Raw genomic sequence first — 14,059 nt, 5'->3', positions numbered from 1 at the left:
CAAAGAAAGGGAATTAGTACAGTATGTCATGGTCTAAGCCAAGGGAATCTCTCATTTTTGCCGTATATTCTGCCTACATAAGTATTCATGGTCTTGTAGTGGAACCTGAAACTCCTGAACTGAAACATGAACCTTGATCACAGTACTTGATTTTACATTTCGTTTGTACATATCAATGCATATGCATGTATATAAGAGTTGAAAGAAAACGTTCCAAAATAAAATTACTATGTTTTTTAAAATTACTAAAATAAACATACTATGTTTTTTTCTGCTTAAAAGTAAATACAGACTATCTGTGACATAGATTAGGTAATCTAGTCAAGCAGGAGAACCTGAACCATATCTTGAAAATAGCAGCAAACCACCTACCTGTAGAGATATCTGTGATAGATTTACACCAATTCCCCCAGCCTCATGTCCTAAAAAATTCATCATCTGAGGGATTGAGCATAAACCAGAAGAGTTTAATAAACTTCTTAAAATGTAGTTCTCAACATCAGCTTCATGTGAAAAATAAGGGGGAACATTTTTCTGTGGCCCCAGAAAATTAAATAAATATATATAGGGTATGGCCAAACATCAGTACTAATACACAGCTAAACAAACATGAAAAGCTTAAGTAATTCTGATATGTAGCCAAAGCTAACCATCACTAGCCTAGTATCTCTGCTTATACATTCTTTCTTCTATTTCCTAAACATGCCTGGAGGTAAAAGGAGGTGCAGTGGAGCTGGTGGACAAAGATCTGAATTTATTTTCCCCCTGCACTTCTCCCTAAGCCTGAATGACTTCTTGTCTAGAGATAACAGAAGAGCAAATTAAAAATAAAGAAGGAAAAGAAGGAAAATAAAAAGACTTCTGGCCAAGATCGAGGTGTAGGTAAATACACTTTGCCTCCTCACACAACCAAAAGAAGAACAACAAATTTAAAAACAAAAAATAACCAGAACTGTCAGAAAATCAAACCGTATGAAAGTCCGACAACCAAGGAGTTAAAAAAAGAAACATTCATCCAGACTGGTAGGAGGGACGGAGACAGGCAGCCAGGGTGGAGATGGCATGTAGCAAGGCAGTGGCTGGAGAACCAGGGCAGGTGAGGCAGTTGCTGGCAGGCCAGGCAGTCTATCTTTGCATGCAAATAAACCAGGACAAACAACTGGAGAGCAAGACAGACCGTGCAACCCAGGGTTCCAGTGCAGAGAAATAAAGCCTCAAAACCTATGAATCAAAAAACCTGTGGGGGTTGAGGTGTCAGAAGAAACTCTCACAGAACTCTCACAGAATAGTTCCTTGAAGAGACCCAAAGAGTCCTAAAACATACACAAAACAACACCCCTGGGAATCAGCACCAGAAGAGCCCAATTTGCTTGCTGGTGGTGAAGGAAGTGACTGAAAGCCAGCAGAGAGCTGAGCAAGCAACATTGTTCCCTCTCACACCTCTCCCCCACATATAGCATCACAATGCAGGGATGAGGGTTGCCCTACCCTGGTGAATACATAAGACTCCATCCCTTACTATGTAACAGATGTGTGGAAGACAAAAAATATGGCCCAAATGAAAGAATAGATCAAAAACTCCAGAAAAAAATACAACTAAGCAATGAGAAGATAGACAACCAATCAGATGCAGGGTTCAAAACACTGATAATCAGCATGCTCACAGATATGGTTGAGTATGGTCACAAAATAGAGGAAAAAGTGAAGGTTATGAAAAGTCAAATAAAGGAAAATGTACAGGGAACCAACAGTGAAGGGAAGGAAACTGGAACTCAAATCAACAGTTTGGAGCAGAAGAAAGAAAGAAATATTCAGCCAGAACAGAATGAAGAAACAAAAATTTTAAAAAATGAGGAAAGGCTTAGGAACCTCCAGTACAACTTTAAATGTTCCACAATCTAAATCACAGGGGTGCCATAAGGAAAAAAGGGAGACCTAGAAATTGAACACTTATTTGAAAAAATAATGAAGGAGAAATTCCTTAATCTAGCAAAGGAAATAGACTTCCAGGAAGTCCAGGAAGCTCAGAGAGTCCCAAACAAGTTGGACCTATGAAAGCACACACCAAGGTATATCATGATTATATTACCTAAGATGAAAGATAAGGAGAGAATCTTAATAGCAGTAAAAGAAAAGCAGAGAGTTACCTACAAAGGAGTTCCCATAAGACTATCAGCTGATTTCTCAAAACAAATCTTGTAGGCAAGAAGGGGCTGGAAAGAAGTATTCAAAGTCATAAAGGGCAAGGACCTACACCTGAGATTACTCTACCCAGCAAAGCTATCATTTAGAATGGGGGGGGGGCAGATAAAATGCTTCCCAGATAAGGTCAAGTTAAAGGAGTTCATCATCACCAAGCCCTTATTATATGAAATGTTAAAGGGACTTATCTAAGAAAAAAAGATACAAAATACAAACAGCAAAATGACAACAAACTCACGACTATCAACAACTGAACCTAAAATATCAAAAACAAAAACAAAAATGAACTAAGCAGACAACTAAAACAGAAACAGATTCATAGACACAGAGGTGACATGGAGGGTGGGGATGGGGAGGAGAGAGAATGGGGAAAAAGGTACAGGGAATAAGAAGCATAAAGACAGGGGGATGTTAAGAATAGAATTAATGGGAAATGGAGAAGCCAAAGAACTTATATGTACAACGCATGGACATGAACTAAGGTGTGGGAATGATGGTGGGAGGGGGGTACAGAACAGAGGGAAATAAAAGGGAGAAAAATGGGACAACTGTAATAGCATAATCAATAAAATATGTTTTAAAAATAACAGCATATGAAAATGGCAAAAATAAATAAATTTTAAAAAGAAGTAAAACAAAAATGTGGTAAATGCTAAAGAAAAATAGTGTGTACCTGCTAATAAAAAAAAAGAGAAAACCTATAAACTTATCCAATGTCAAAGAATTGAAAAATAGAGGAACCAAAAATTGTCCCTTCTTACCTATCAGATTGGTGTTTTAAAAAATTATATCTAGTACTATTGAGGAAATGAATAAGTAGAACCTCAAACACTATTGGTGGGAACATAACTTGGTAAAATCTTTGTGAAGACAGTTTGGCAACATCTATCAAATGGAATCCACATTCTCTTTGATACAGCAGTCCTGCTTCTGAGAATGTTTTACAGAAATACCAGCATATGTGCAGAGATGTAAGTATGTGAAATATAAGTATGTAAAATATTTACTGTTCTGTTGTATTTAAATTTAAATGAGCTGAAAGCAACTCAAGTATCTATAAACATAAAAATAATCAAGTAAATTGTGGTGTGTTACTTCCATGTGATATTATTTAACCATTATTTAGAATGAGACTGAATAGATTTATAGGTAATGACAAATATAAACCTGCACAACATAGAATTAGGAAAAGTATATAAATCACAAATTAATAACATTTATGTGTATTTGTGTGCATATACATTTATGCACACACATACATGTGTGAATGGGTATTTATATATTGATTGGAAATTGTACTCTAAATGATAAAAAGTGGTTTTCACTGGATATGGAAGAGGAATTAAATAGAGAGATTGAAGTAAAATTGGGTAGAAGGTAAGAAAAGATTATTCATTTACTGCCTGAGTAATTTTAAAAACATTTTTTTAATGAAAAGCAAAAGACATCAAAACTGAATTGTTTTAGTGTCTGTTTCTACTCATTCTCATTAGGGTTACAAAATTGTGTATCTGACCTGCTCAGTTATCATAGCTAACATAACTTGGGGTATAATCAAGGTTTGTACACAGTTTCTATCCCCACCTGCTTCTTTTATTGCTAGGATTATGCAATTTTACACAATTGTGACCCATTAGTTTTACTACTTTTCTAAGAAAAGTCAAATTTTGTTGCATCAATTCCCTAATTCTCACTATTTGCTTCTGAGTGTAATTTAGTCTTCACTATCTACACAGAGCAAGTTGTCAAATAATTATCTAGAAATGTATATAACTTAAAGCTTTTGCACTAGTATTTTGTCTACCAATTGCACATATTGTTACAGTTACACATCCATTGCTATAATTGCTAGTCAGTAAAGGAAGCACAAAAACATTACATTTCTGAGATCATTGTGCCAGGTGTAGAAGTATATTTTATTTATACTCAATGCTTTGAATATTGTACATTTATAGAATAATTCCAAACTGAAATGATCTTTGAAAAGATTATATTTGTAAATGTTCATCATCTGGGAAACATTTATTGAAACCCTTCTCTCTATATAAACATGTCCTAAGTGTTTTATAAAGGTTATGAGCAAAGAAGGGCAACCCCTGACAAACATGTTTAAATTCACTCAAAGATATAAGATTACTAATATCTGAGAGGCAACCCTTTCTTAAAATACAATAGTTGCTTTTATAATATTCAATGAGATCATATGGGGGAAAATGCAGACAACTGTATTTGAACAACAATAAAATTAAATTAAAATTTAAAAATTTAAAAATTTAAAAATATTCATTGAATTCATTACAGGCTGGGAACAATTCTAAGCCCTTGGAATACATCAGCAAAAAAAAATTAAAAATTTTATTTCTCCATAGAGTTCATATTGTCCTGGAAATAAATTAAAAAATGATAATACCATTTAGATTATACAACAAATTAGATTATAAGTGCAAGAAAAATTGTTGGAAAGAGGAATTGAGCATTGAGGGGTCAGGCAGGAGGACAGTACAGGCTGTAGTGTGGTAGGGCAAGAGGTGTAGTTTTAAATAGAATGGTGAGGGAAACCCTCAGTGGAGGTTGACCCTTGAGAAATACCTGAAGGAGCTTGAGGGAGTTAGTTATGCAATTCCACACTGAGAAACAGTTGAGATGATATCCAAGGGCACTGTGTTCCTGGAATGTTTCATGAACTGCAAGGCCAGAGGAGAGTAAATGGTTGTCATAGAAAAAAAAAAGTGGATGTGAAAGAAGTAAGGCCAAATCACATAGTCCCTTGTAAGTCAATGTTTTTTTATTACAAAGGCATATACATTTATTCTGAGGGGAAAAAGTCACATTGTGGTTTGGGCATAAGAGGGAAATTCTATGAAAAGGTGTTTAGAGAAATCATTGTGAATGCTGTCTTAATGACAGACCATCAGGGAACAGGAATAAAATTACAAAGTCCAGTTATTAGGTTGTTGTACTAATTCAGAAGAAATCTTATGCTGTTTAGGCCAGCATAATAGCAGGGAAAGTGGTAAGAAGGGGTTCACCTTCTGGACATGTAGTATAGATAGATTTTACAAAATTCCCTGGGAATTGAATGAGAAGTGTGAGAGAAAGGAGTCAAGGCTGTTGGCCAGAACAGTTGAAAAGATTTAGTTCTTTGAAATAGATAAGGGAAACCATAAACAAAACATATTGACAGGGAACATCAAAAGTTCAGTTTTGGACTTATTGAGTTGGTAATGTCTATTAGACATTCAGGTGGAGATAGTTTAGGGAGAGCATGATGCTCTAGAATTCAGACCTGGGGTCTGTACTGTAGATACACGTTTGGGAATCATCAGCATATAGGTGTTATTAAAAGCAATAGATATAGATATAGAAGAGAAAATGACCAAGAGTAAGCCCTGGGCACTTGGACATTGAAAGATCAGGGAGAAGAGAAGGAACAAATAAGAGACTGAGAAGAGACTCAGAAAGTAAAGGGGAAGAAAAATCAGAACAGGGTCTCCAGAAGCCAGATAAAGTAAGTATTTCAAAGAGAAGTGATAAATTGTTTCACATTCTGTCAGTTGCCTGAGTAACATAAAGACTGAAGTGTTATCATTGCATGCAGCCCATGAGGCCAATAGATGCCTTGACAAGGGCAGTTTGGGTTGTGTGGTGAAGGCACAAGCATGGCTGAGTGAATGTCAGGGAGAATAGCAGGTGGGCAAAGAACTATTTTGAGAAGGTTGGCTAAATAAAAAACAGAGAAATGAGAAGGAAAATGAAAGGAAAAAAGGTCAAGGGACAGATATATATTTTTACTTTATTTTTGTTTCTTACACCATTACAGATATCCCCACGCCCCTTACTTTGCTCGCCTGTCCTCTACCCTCATCCCCCCCAACTCCTGCCACTTTGCTGTGGCCATCACCACCCTGTTGTCTGTGTCTATGGGTTATTCATATTTGTTCTTTGGCTAATCACCTTACCTTCTTTTATCCAATTCCACCTCCTCCCCCCATACCCCAACAGCTGTCAGTCTGTTCCATGCATCCAGACCTCTGGTTCTATTTTGTTCATCAGTTTATTTTGTTCATTAGACTCCACATATAAATGAGATCATATGGTATTTGTTCTTTACCAAATGGCTCATTTCACTTTGCATAATAATCTCTAAGTCTATCCATGCTGTCACAACAGGTAAGAGCTCCTTCTTTTTTATGGCTGCATGGCATTCCACTATGTAAATGTACCACAGCTTTTTTATCCACTTATCTACTAATGGTCACTTGGGCTGTTTCAAGATCTTGGCTATTATAAATAATGCTATAATGAACATAAGGGTGTATATATTCTTTCAAATTAGTTTCAGGATTTTTAGAATATAACCACAGAAGTGGAATTGCTGGGTCAAAAGGCAGTTCCATTTTTATTTTTATTTTTTAGAAAACTCTATGCTGAGAGATATATTTTTAGGACATTTCTGTGCTGATGGAATAATCCAGTAAAAAAGAAAAGAATTTTATGAAAAAGGAGGAAGCAGAAGTCCTGGAACAGTGATCTTAAATAGGCAGAGAGATAGGCTCATATGCACAAACACAGAGATCTGTTCTGTGTAGGGGTAGGTTTGCTCACCTAGCAACCAGAGAAAAAGAGGACAGAGACACAAGAGCTAGTAGGTGGGCTCAAGTGTTGAGGTCTGTATTACTTTTCTGATTACTTCATTTTCCTCAGTATGATAAAAATGAAGGTCATCAATGAAGTGACCTTGAAAGATTAGGCAGTAGAAATTTAAAAGATAAAGAGAAGATGAGAAAAAAAAGTAGTCTAGATCAGTAGAAGGATGATTCTATAAATTAGGAAAATAGAGTATGATTGTCAGGAAGAATTTAATGTTTACTTGGGGTTTGTGCTTAGGGATTTAAAAAGAGACTAGTCAAGAGAATGTGTCTTTAGTATGGCCATATTAAGTTGCATAAAAGGAAGCATGGTTAAGAACAGAATTTAGTTTAACTAAAGTTATGGGTAAGCCAAGAGAACACACCAGAGTAAGAAAAAGACAACAAAAGCTAATAATAGAAGCAACAAAATAATATAACAATAGACACATAAAGATAATTAACTTCGTACAAACATATGATGTGTAAAAATTTGTGAGATAGGGTTCTTCAAACTAACATAAAATAGATTCAGATTATAATTATGTACATTCAAATGACTCTTTTCTTAACAGTATATTCAATCTGACATTTTTATGGTGCAAAACCTTATGAAAACTTTCTTTTGCAATTGTTTTCAGTCTACAACACAATCTTTCCAGTATATGCAAAGTTTTGATTTTGTTTTAGAAAGAACAAAAGTCTTTTGAAACCAAATCTAGTGGATTAAGTGAGTGATACATCTGTGTAATTCTATTTGGATCACAAATGAAGTGTGATTACAAAGTAATAAGATTCATTTCCTTGAATGACTCATTAACTGGCTCTGGATAAAATTCCAAAAGAAGAGTTACACAATTTGGAAGTAAGCTCTAGTTAATCAGAAAAGACCTTCTGGAAAGAGTGATTTTTAAATTAAACTTACAGGAGGAATGAAAGGTAAAGGACTGGCAGATACCAAGAATGACCTGAACAGGTAATACTTATATTTCTACAAATATTTCCTGTTTAACATTTTGATGTTTTATTTACATGTACCTTTATTTATTTTTAAAATCAATATGCAAAGTAGGTAGTGTAGAATTGCTGCATTGTAAAGAACATATAACTCTCCATCCCCTCACTAGTACTATTTGTAAATGAGGAAAACAGTCTTCAAAATTTGAGAAACATGTCTAAAATCACAGGCATAGTGAGAAAAATGGTAACTAAAATCTATGCCTCCAGGTCTAAACTCAGTTATCTCTCCCAAATTGTCATACTCCTTAAAATTTGACAGAGGAGGAACTGAGCAGCAGAATTTCTGTTTCTTAATTTGTTATTTCCAGTTTCTGTAATATAGGTACAGAGAGAAGAAAGTAAAATGTTTTCCAATAAAGGCCCTGAATCAGTGGTTATCAACTAGGATGGTTTTGCCCTCAGAGTAGATTTTATTTCTACTAAGTAGGAAAAAAGTTTTTTACCCTCACTAAGTATATTGTAGTTAATTTTTAATTTATTAATCCTTATTACTATTGATGTCTTTGGTCCTATATTTTATAAATGGATATATTTGTGTATGAAAACAACAGCAAGAGAAATGTTTCCCAAAGCTATATTTCAGAACTCACCAGACTGTGGTTGTTGAAAATCAATTTTCCCTCACCTTGTGGTCTGTACATGCAGTTTTTATTTTCCAAGGGGAAACACCTGCAATCAATTGATGAACTGCTGTTTGTGGATCCAACTGTCACTGAGGCCATGCAGTGGCAAAGGCCTCATTAACATGATAGGAATGTGCCTGCAAATGTATCATTGAGATGCAAACTCTGAACCTATATTTTATTGTATTTGCAGATTTTTTTTCAAAAAGCAACCCGAAATTTTAGAAGGAGAGGTACTGAACTTTACCCAATGGATACTGACATTTGATAGAACATTAAAGGCTAAGATACACTCTCATATTCCTCATTTGTCTCATACAGTAATTTTCCAATTTCTTCTCCTTAAAATAACAGTGGAAAACTTCACTGAATCTCACGAAATGTATTACAGGTTCTGAGAACCTGCTCAATTTAGGTGTTGTTTTCAATAATATTTTTTATTTCCACAGTTGGTATGTTTCCTGTAAGTCAATTTCTTTACAAGATGAACTTCTTTCATTCTTTCTCCCCTAATTTTTTTAGAATTATGGCAAGTTCTCTAATTATATATAACTACTGTTTCCACAAACATATTTGGCATAGCTTTGTATTAAAATATTCCCATTTCTCATAATATCTTCATACTATTGTTACACATGAAAGAAGAGAATTTTGGTGTAAGTGAACTAAGACAGCATCCTGTATAATCCACTTGTTTTCAGAGGGTAAAATAGTGCCTATAGAGATGACACAAATTTCTGAAGTTCACTTAGATAATTAATGGCAATTGTAACTTAAGTCTGGGTCTTTTTTTGTATTACAACAATACTGAAATAAGTTGAAAATAATTTATTTTATGCAATAACAAAGTTGAAGAGCTGATTAGATGTCAAGAATTTTCTGATTTTTTTGGAAAGATGGTGGCAATGTAGGTGGGAGTGGAGTCAACTTTTCCCTGTGCACAGGTGGAACACCTAGCTGATCTTCTGAGGAACAGAGTGAGGAGTCAATCATATCCCAGCATATATGAAAGTTGGAGACCAAAATTGTAGAAGACATTGAAAACCAGATGCTAAGGAGATTCTTTTGGACAGTAAGGTCCCTGGGATAAGCACAGGGACCAGGGCTGCTGCAGCCCCAGGCCTGACACCTGCTGGGCCTGCCACAGGATTATTGAAAGAGAGCCAGGTCAACAGCTTCTTCCTCTACCAAACAGGGAGGATAGAGGGGCACCAGGATGGACCTGGATGCTTGAAGTTGCTGGGGGGAATAGAGACAAAGTGGCATATGCACAGGGGTGGTATTCACCTGCTGAGACTGTGGACACCAGCTGGGTCATTACCAGAGAAATTGGGGAGCCAGGTGATACCTGAGGAAGGGAGAGGAGTTGGGCCATGATGGATCTTGACCTGGATGGTCTCCAGTCTGGTTGGAAAGTTGGGCTGTGTGAGAGGCCAGACACTTGTTAAGAACGGAAGGCTTGAACAGGGGAATTTTATTCAAAAAAAGTCTCTCAGTGGCTGTTTAGGGAACTCTCCTGCAGCAGGTGCCCCTGCCAACCCGGCCATGCACCCCTGCATCTGCCACAACCACAACCTGGGACATACCTCTGCCACCACAGCAGCCTCGGCCTCAGCCTCAGCCTCACCCTTGCCCCCCGCCATCACAGCCATCATGGTGCCCATGCCCTGTGTGGTCAGACTGGCTTGCTAAGAGGAAGGATGATGAGCCCCATGCAGAGGAGAGCAGCAGGGCTCAGGGAGTTAGCAGGCCCCAGAAAGACTTAATTCAGTGGGGGAGCTGAACTACTCTTAAGAGACTTTGAGAGTGTCTAGCACCTAGGACAGCAAAGAGCAAGAAGGTGGTATGTGAGTTGTCCCTAACTGGTGTACCTCAAGGACAGCACAACTGGTGATTGAAGGCACCAGCTGGCACAGAAGGGCACTGGGGATCAGCAGCAAACAGAGGAATTGGGCTGGAGGCTGCACAACTGTGAAAGAATGTGGCCCAGACATGGCCACAATCCTCTCAAAACTAGGAAGGGAGAAAAGCAAAACCCAAACCCCCTTGGCCTGCTGCAGCCAGAAAGACCAGCAGAATTCACTTGGCTCTTTTAAAGTCAGCAGGAGGCTTTTTTTTTTCTTTCTTTTTTTCCCCCAAGTGAGACAATAAGACCTGGTTCTATGAAAGGACCAGAGTCAGACCCAAAGAGGGATCACAAGATTAATACCAATAACTGAGAAACTAAGACAAATTTCCTTTTGCTATTCCAGAGAACTTTCATGATATTGTTTATTTGTAGTAGTTATTCTTTCATTATTTTTACTTCTTTTATTTTATTTGTATTTTTTATTTCTCTTCTTTCTGTTTAGTTTTCTTCATTTTATTTGTTTAATTGTATCATTTGACTAGTTTTCCTTGTTCCCTCTTTCATAGTGTATTTTTAATTTTCCATCTTTCACTTCACTTGTGTTCCAATAGCACACTACTCTAGGTCCTGTAAATCCTATTCTTGTTATTCAGATGACATAGATTCTGTCATATTATTGTTGTTCAAGTATTATCATAAATAAATGCTGTTTCATACAATTGTAAATAGTACACAGCACCTCTCCCAGATCGTAGCCCATTTCAATGTCTTCCAGAACTTTATTACTGTTGTGGTTCACACTATCCTCTCACACACTTTGCCTATTTTCTATCCTTTACTCTCACAATATCTCATAATCTTACTTCCCACAATCTCACTGTTTTCTAGATTCAACTCACAATACTTCCCCCCTCTAACAAAAGTGTTATCTTTTTTCCACCCTTTCTAAAAAGTGGCTAGTTGGACAAAATATCATGGTTAACACTATACATATCCAAAGGATCTTGTACCTCTTCCCTACAGGTTGGTATTTTGAATCCCATAGAATACACTCTTGCTTTCTTAACCCATTTTGCCTCCCCCCTCCAAATGGTCACAAAAAAAAGAGTACATGGGAGCTGTGAACAGCAATATACCTGCTGGAAGAAAGAACCAACAAAAGAACCACCAACAAATAATAAAGGAAGATAGTGAAGGAGTGAGTAGAAGCCACACTAATCTCCACCCAGGACCAATCTAGAAATACAACTAAATGGTGGAGAAATTACCCAGAACAAACAACTGAACAAGAACAAGAGAAAAGCCTCAAAACCTCAGTCAGATAGAAGAGATAGCTTTGAAACAACCTGTCCACACCTGCAGCACAGCATATAAGATGTGGTGGGCAGAGTGACCCTCAGTTCACTAGCACAAGGGAAGGATCCACCAAAGAAAGACCTAACAATCAAAACACAAATACATCCAGAGAGCCAAAATAAATGACAACCCAAGAGCAGCAAGTTCAGGAGATCAAGAGGACTGCACCACTGAGATGACTCTTACCTGTGAGAACAGGTCTTCTACCATAGAAGTTTACATCACAAACTCAGGGAGTCAGAACAAATCAATTTAAGGAGCAAAGGTTAACAATAAGAGTGTCACAAACAACGGGAAGACAGTGAAACAAACCCCAAACAGAAGGAAAGGAGGAAGCCTCAGAGAGAATGCTAAATGAAATAGAGGTAAATCAACTATAAGATATTGAGTTCAAAACAATGGTTATAAGGAAGTTCAATGTGCTCACTGAGCATTACCAAAAACTACAGGGAAACTACAATGAACTCACTGCAAACTATATCAACATGAAAAAGGAAATAGAAACTATCAACAAGGGCCAAGAGGAAATGAAGAATACAATTTCTGAGTTAAAGAAGACAGTACAAGGAATCAAAAGCAGGCTAGATGACGCAGAGGATCAAATCAGCGAGCTGGAAGACAGAGTAGAAAAAAAACTCCCAGAAAGAAAAAGAAAAGGAAAAAGACTGAAAAGGAATGAAGAGGTGTTAAGGGAACTGCAAGACAACATGAAGCTTAATAATATCCATATAATAGCTATACCAGCAGAAGAAGAAGAGGAACAAAGGATAGAAAACGTGTTTGAAAAAAGTAATGATGGAAAACTTCCCCAATTTGGTGAGAGAAAATGTCACACAAATCCAGGAAGCACAGAGAATCCCAAAGAGGCCCACTTCAAGAAACATTGTAATTAAAATGGCAAAATCCCAAGACAAAAAGAGAATCTTAAAGACAGCAAGAGAGAAACGGGAAGTAACATACAAGATAAGTTAAGGCTAAGACTAGCAGCTGACTTCTCATGGAAATACTCCAAGCCAGAAGGGATTGGCAAGAAACATTCCAAGAAATGAAAAACAAAGGTCTACAACCAAAACTACTCTATCCAGCAAGGCTCTCAATTAAAATCAGGTGAAATAAGGAGTAACCCAGACAACAGAAGTCTCAAAGAATACACCTCCACCACTCCAGCAATGCAAGAGATGCTAAAGGATCTGCATTAAACTGATAAGAACAGATACTACACTTGATCATAGCCAATAAGCTGAGAAGTGACAGGAAAAGGGAAAAAAATAAGCTTTAAGAAAAGAAAAAAAAGAGAGAGAGAAGTACAGATAAGAAAGAAGTAAAATGGCAATGAATAAGTACATATCAATAATAACCTTGAACTTAAATGGATTAAATGCTATAATCAAAAGACATAGAATACCTGAATGGATAAGAAATCATGACCCACATGTATGTGGCCTACAAAAGACCTATTGCAGAACAAAAGACCTACACAGACTGAAAGTAAAGGGCTGGAAAAAAATATTTCAAGCAACTGGAAAAAAAAGCTGGGGTAGCAATAATAATATCAGACAAAATAGACTTCAAAACAAGGGCCATAAAAACAGACCCAGAAGGATACTTCATAACATTCAAAGAAAGAATCCATCAAGAAGACATAAGCATTATAAACATATATGCACCCATCATAGAAGGACTGAAATATATAAAGGAAATCTTGAAGGACTTCAAGAAAGATATTGACAGCAACAAAATTATAGTATGGGATTGTAACAACCCACTGTCAAAAATGAATAGGTCTTCCAAACAAAGATATTGCTGCATTGAGCAATGTCCTAGATCAAATGGACTTAACTGATATAGACATAGGAACTTTCATCCCAAAGAAGCAAAATACACATTCTTTTCAAATGCACATGAAACATTTTCAAAGACAGTGCACAGGATAGGACACAAAGCAAGCCTCAACAAATCCAAGAAAATTGAAATCACATGAAGCACTTTCTCTAACCACAAAGGACTGAAACTAGAAACCAATCTTAAGGAAAAATCTCAAAAACAATCAAACTCATGGACATTGAATAGCATGCTATTAAACAATGAGTGGGTCAAGAAGGAGATCAAGGAGGAAATCAAAATGTTTCTGGAAACAAATGAAAATGAACTCACAACAGTCCAAAACTTATGGGGCATTGTAAAGGCACTCCTGAGAGGAAAGTTCATAGTGATACAGGCTTGCCTAAAAAAGATAGAAACATTTCAAATAAACAACCTAACCCTATACCTACAAGAATTGCAGGAACAATAACAAAGAAAGCTTAGAGCAAGTAGAAGGGGAGAAATAACCAAGATCAGAGCAGAATTAAATGACATAGAGACTAAAAGCACATTTCTAA

At 36.6% G+C, this 14,059-nt stretch overlaps 1 pseudogene; it reads right to left on the bottom strand.

The window, feature by feature from the left end:
* Window positions 1–12,820: 12,820 nt before the first annotated feature.
* LOC123807820 lies at window positions 12,821–12,930 on the bottom strand (annotated as a pseudogene).
* Window positions 12,931–14,059: the final 1,129 nt, after the last annotated feature.

This window comes from Phyllostomus hastatus, unplaced genomic scaffold, assembly GCF_019186645.2.
Source record: "Phyllostomus hastatus isolate PE091 unplaced genomic scaffold, TTU_PhHast_1.1 phas_scaffold_46, whole genome shotgun sequence".
NCBI lineage: Eukaryota > Metazoa > Chordata > Mammalia > Chiroptera > Phyllostomidae > Phyllostomus > Phyllostomus hastatus.
Note: the sequence above shows the minus strand (reverse complement) of the source record. Positions and strands in the feature narration are given on the sequence as shown.